General features: G+C 46.6%; 1 protein-coding gene across 1 annotated transcript in view; it reads right to left on the reverse strand.

Annotated features, from left to right (window-relative positions):
* CDH20 (cadherin 20) overlaps positions 1–3,339 on the reverse strand; it is a 287,836-nt gene extending 284,497 nt beyond the window's left edge. The window contains exon 1 of the mRNA XM_086965411.1: positions 3,232–3,339. The gene's annotated coding sequence lies outside the window, so the exon portion shown is untranslated. The remainder of the gene's footprint in view (positions 1–3,231) is intronic.
* Between the last annotated feature and the right edge of the window lie 2,661 nt (positions 3,340–6,000).

Raw genomic sequence — 6,000 nt, forward strand, 5'->3', positions numbered from 1 at the left:
CAAATTATTTTTTACGTGAAATGTCAGCCTTTGAACTCCAAAAACATATCTAAACACTAACCAATCCAAGGAAATATTTGGTGTTTGCTTCCTAGAGGAGCCAAACTCTAGCCGCCAGGGACAGATGTTATTTTCAGACCCAGCTCCTCAGTAACTCCAACCTCAACTGAGAAAATGAGCAATCTTGATGTTAAGACCCTGTTATGTTATGTTATGTTACCATAATTTTTATAGCGCACTACTACCCGTAGGTGTCTAGGCGCTACCCTCAGAACCATCTCTTCACTGACTCTAAACTTAACTAGGTCTGGGAACAGCAATCTTAAAGTCTAGAACTACAAGACCATTCGTACAGTGGTTCTGAAGCTAAGTGATATCAGGGGTGAACAGTGTCAAAGTCAAGATCTTCAGACTCCGCTCTATAGCGACTCAAAAACCTAGCTGGGTTAGGTTTGGGCAGGCTGGGTGTCAACGCCCTTAGAACCACATCTCCAGCAAGTGATAATTGAACCAGGGTCAAGGGTGAGGAACCTCTCAGAACAACCTCTTTAGTGACTGTCGGTAACTGAGATCGGAATGTATCAGTCTTCAAAGTCAAGACCCTCAGAGCCACAGCTTCTGCAACTTATCAAGGGTCGAGGTGATCTTGATGGCAAGACCCCCAGGGCCACCACTTCAGCGACTCTACACTTAAACAGGGAGGGCGGCAGCCTAGAATTGAAGACCTAACTAATTACATCCACCTTTTTAGCAACTCTGAACTTAAGGTCGATGGTTAGAAAGGTCGCCCTCAGTTCCACCTCTTCGGTGACTCTAAGGTCCTCTTACAAGGCGTGTTGTTATTTCACCCAGAGGGGTGATAACTCTTGGAAAAATAACACAACTTGCAATTATCAGTTTTCGGGGTCTGATATCCACAAACCCAATATCTTCTTGCCCAGACACGGGGCGTCTCAGACAGGCTGACGGGAGTCGGGCTCCTGCAGGCATCAGTGCACACACCTGACCGCTGCCTACTATTTATTTATTTTATTTTGCGGTTTTTATAGAGCGCATCACTCATCCCAAGGGATATCACGGCGCTAGAAACCAGGAAAGCTACTGAAGTGTGTACTGAGAAGTTTACGGTTTAGGGAAGAGGTAAGTTTTAAGATTCCTTCTGAACTGGAAATAATTGGTGGTATGTCTCAGTATGTACTACAGCCCAGGGAAAGCAGCAATGCTCCCCAGACACGCACAAGTGCGCCCTGAGCCCCGGATCAACACCCCCACTAACAGTCTCACGACAGAGCAGGCAGAACATGTCACCGTTTTTTCACTGAAATTGTGGATTGGCAAACTGTTCGGTAGAGCACTTGCTTATCCGGATGCGAGCAGTCAGCGTCCATTTCCAGGGAAAACTCTTCATATCTGAGCTTGCTTTGAATGAATATACCAGCCGGTATCCTTTATTCTGGCTTTCCGGGATTTCCACTGCAAACGCCAGCCAACTCGTAATGAGAGCCGTGATGGGGATGGAGTGGGAGCAGTTTTCGCGTCACCCGCCGCTATCAATCCATCAGAAAAGCCTCGCAGAGCCGGGTTCTCAGGCTCCTCCACCCTCGGTCAGTGGCGGTGCAGCTGCTGAAGGACGCGAAGTTAAGACTGTCTGTCTCTGACACGGACGCCTTGTCCTCGCATCGCTGTCGGTGACCCCAAGCCATGAGATAGACCCTCATCCAGCGGTGTTTTTAGCGAGCAGCTCTTCCCCTGGTGGACGAGTCGCGCGATACACGTACCCAAGCAGCATCCATCCACTTTTCAAAGACGCTATCTCCACGTGCTCTGCCGCGAGACAGTGGTGTACCAACGGTGCCACCAGCCTGAGTGCTCCCCTTCCGCTGGCTAGACAGTAAACAGGCATACTATTGGCAAATTGGGCCACTAACGCTTCTGGGTACCGGTACCACTGCACCCGCTGCACTACTGATTGCCACTCTCCAGGCGAGAAAGCAGTCTCACTCCCACGCTGACAGAGGCGAACTCCGCGTCCGCTGTGCGAAGGGAGGCAGCGGTGTGTGCAGCTGTTCACAAACTCCTACATATGTTTGCTTCGGCTTAGCAAATAATAAATGCGTAAATCAAACAATATGCACATCTCGTCTGTTTCTAAGAGTCTCCATTTTGGGAAACGATGCACAGTAGCTAAAATGATTTGCCGAGGATCACCCGTGAAACAGGAAATCCGTGATTTGAATCGTGGCGTCGTAGTTCAAAATAATACAATTGAGCCAGTAGATGGCATTCCATCCCCTACTTAAACTTGCATCAAACGGGTTTTGTCGATGATCGATAAGTCGCTGAAGGCTGTGCTACACAGCGTTGCTTTAAGAGCTGTAAAGCGCATAGACAGACTGCGTACAAATTACAGCCACATCAGTTACCCAGCTTTTCAAAATCAGCCAACCATGGGAAATGTGCAGTCTATTCGCGTTTTCCAAAGGACATTTTCAAATCCGTCCTGTTTGAGGAATAGATTCAGAAAAAAGGGGGGTAAAAACTCAAAAAATAGATGGAAGCATTGACCGAAAATGGCACGCAAAGACGGGAGAACTTGGCTTGGTGTGGTTTTACAATTAGACCAGTTTGTTGGAACCAGACGCTTGAAGCCCCGCAAGTTTCTATTGTTCAAATAACTAAACCCGGTGGCACTCGTAATATCGACAGAAACAGATGTCAGGCAGAGGCAGCCCTGCCAAACCAGACAGCGTGCAGGGCGCACACATATCTCGCAAGCAGGCGCACTACCTCCCGAGTTAACCTACTTCCTACTAAGGTACACCTTATCTATAACTCTTACAGGTAGGTGTGCCCTACAGCACTACAGCTAGCCCGTCTCCCACCTGAGCCTATAGGACATGTATGGATTAATCTGCTGTCTGAAAGGAATTACGACCATGCACAGCTTGTGCCAGAGATATTTAAATGAATGTGTCCTTGTGTAAAGTGACAGCTGCTCATGTAAAGCGCTTCAATACCTTCTGGTCGCGCTATATAAATCTTTTTTTTAAAAAAAGCCTTAGCCAAAGATGTTTCCACTATTTGACACCCCAATGGAAAACGAAGATGTAGTTAGTACGGACATTGTTTCTAAACTCTTTTTATGAGTAAGATGCATTTGGTGAAAAAACAAGCTTTTGCTCCCCAAACCCCCATGCCGAGCCCCCGCGCGTGCACTTCGCCTCCCCCTACCTTGATGCTCCGCGCTGCGGCTGTGGCGGCGAGGCCGGCTGGGGCTCCTTCCTTCCCTCCTCCGGGAAGCCGCAGCGCCTCCTGTGACCAGCCAAAGCGACAGCATGCGCCTGTCACCCGCAGCCGCACGCAGCTCCCCTCCTCTGACACAGCCCCTCTCCAGGGAGATGCAAAGACAAGGGAAAGTTGTCTCCTCATTGCTGAGTTCAATTACTTCCACTGGAGGAGACGGCGCAGCCCCCTGGCAGCCAATGAGAGCGGCCCTTTGCTTCTGGAGTTTGCCCGTCTCCCTACCCGCTCCTCTGAGGGTGGTGGGATGGACGGCGACGTGGTCTCGGAGGTGAGGGGACGCGGCGGGTTATCAGCGCGTGATCCTAGCGCACCAGTGGGGCTGCTTCACAGGGGGTCCCCGAGTCACGCATGTTGGGTAGAAGAACGCGCACGGGGAGCAGCATCCTCCCACAGATGCACCCAGAGTGGGGGAAATTACAGCTGCAAAAGCTAATCTTCCTCACACCACCCACATCTCCCTCCCCTTCTTCGTAGCAGCTTTCTCCTGTTCGCTTCGCGTTTTCTCAGTTATATTAGCTCCCTGCCTTCACTTTTTATTCATGTTATTTATATTTAGTTGCCTTAACTTAAAGATATAGTGCCACTAAGCCCCAATTGATGACTGAGTGCTTGATAAACACGTGTATTGTATTACATTGTAATTGCATTTATATAGCGCTTACTACAAGGCGTCAAAGCGCTTTTTCACAGAGGAGGATGCTACTCTGGAACCCATAAATGATTAGTGGTGAATTAGTATTGTGAAATATGAAATTAAATTGAGTGGTGGGCATGTTAGTCTGTTATTTGGATTGAAAAGGATGGCGGATGGATGTTTTGGAGCTAATAGCAGGAGAAGGAGGCTTGGGATGAGTAAAAGGGAGGTGGAGGGGGTAGAGTCAAAGGGAAGGGTTTAAAAAGGCTTGTTTTGGAGGAGAGGAATAGTAAAAGAGGTGTCAGATGATGCAATGAGGGGTAGAGTAGGGAAGAGTCTAGAAAGGGTTATTTTGGGGATCATAGTAGTGGTATGGGGTTTGGGATGAATGAAAGAGTGGAGGTAGAGGATACATTGATAGAGGTGTAGGGTGGGAAATAGGATAGTGCATTGGAAAGAGTAGTAGAAAGAGGTTTGAGATGAGTCAGAGAGTAAGTACATCAGGGCTCGAGTCGGGGTACCACGCAGGTGGACGGCGTCCCCCCACTTATTTTACCGGGGGGACGCCATCCCCCCTGCTTAATAGCTGGACTTCACTCTTTGGCCTCTCCGGGACGAGGAGCTCGGCACCTTTCGTGACGTCACTTCCGGTGCTGACGTCACTTCCGGTGACAGCGTCCCCCCACTTCTTTTTTTACGACTTGTGCCCTGAAGTACATGGAAGGTATATAGATGCATAAAAGAAGGTAGTATTTGTAGATTAAAAATGCATTAAATAAACTCCGGCTTTCAAGTGTTGTTGTAATTTAAATTAATTTATTTATTTATGTATACATTGTTTTAAATTCAATGGTGAAGCAATTGTGCAATGAGTACATTAACATAGGTGCTGCATATCTAAACAGAGATATAGCTGTTTTCGGCACAAATGCAAAATAGCGTCTCTAGAAAAAAGTATATACTTTGGCAGTCCGTGTGGGTATACGTGGATGAGAGTGGGAAGATGAAGGAAAAAAATGTGAGGTAATAGATGTCATTGGAAGAGAAGGTGATGATGGGATTTAGAGCATCTAGTTAGGCAGTAGTTTAAGGAAGTAAATAATATTTTATTAGATACATTTAATATCACATGATAAACATCAGCATTTAGTATTGCGCATTTAAGATAAAAAGCGAAGGACAGAGACCCCATAAGGGTGTGAGTAGAGCAGCGGCCATATTATGCATGAGAATATATGCCTTTGTGTGCTTTCATCATAATAAGGTGCACTACCGCAGTCTGCGTCAAACGCACCCTTTGAAAGGTGCGCCAAGGTGCAAACAGGATAGGGCCCCCTATGTATAAAACGGGCCCTAGGCTGTATTATATACAGTGCCCTGGAAGTCCAATGGGTGTGTGCATCTGCTTTGTGTGTTCTCGGGCACAGTAGTATTTCAGAAGCGCCTACAATTGTGTGTTGCGGCCCCTTCTGTAATAATGATAGCGCTGGTGAAAGAGATTTTTGTGGATTTATATTTTTGTGCAGTATTAGCAATTAGAATACATACAGACTGATGTAGTGCATTTGCTTTTATAACGACGTTCCGATGGTATGTAGAAGTGTGTTTTTCTTATGTGTGTCAATTAGGCCACATTTTAGTGCAAAACACCATTTTGCCCAAAATGGAAGTCTTCTCTTATCACTCATCCTGTTCTTTCTCCCACATCCTCCACCCCACAACATCCTCTCTCAACAAGCTCAGCAGCACGTAGTCAAGCAGAAATAAATCGGTTTTTTGCCACTGTAATTAATTTTCTGCTCACGCTGAACCTTCCCCAATTCACCTACACATTGCACCATTTTGCAAAATGTGATCCGCTTGTTCATTTACCCAGTCCTAATTATTCACAAAACCCATTATTGTTACAGTATCTTGTTCTGTTGGTGCTTCTCCCAATGATAATAGTATAGAGGGTGCAGAATCACTATTCGTGTAGTGGATTAGTGCTTGGGTGTTAAGTTAATATGACGTTTATTGTTCTTTTGCTCTGATTTGTTGAGAAAATCACACATTTACTCACA

The sequence above is a fragment of the Lissotriton vulgaris genome, chromosome 4_1 (genome assembly GCF_964263255.1).
Source record: "Lissotriton vulgaris chromosome 4_1, aLisVul1.2, whole genome shotgun sequence".
Taxonomy (NCBI): domain Eukaryota; kingdom Metazoa; phylum Chordata; class Amphibia; order Caudata; family Salamandridae; genus Lissotriton; species Lissotriton vulgaris.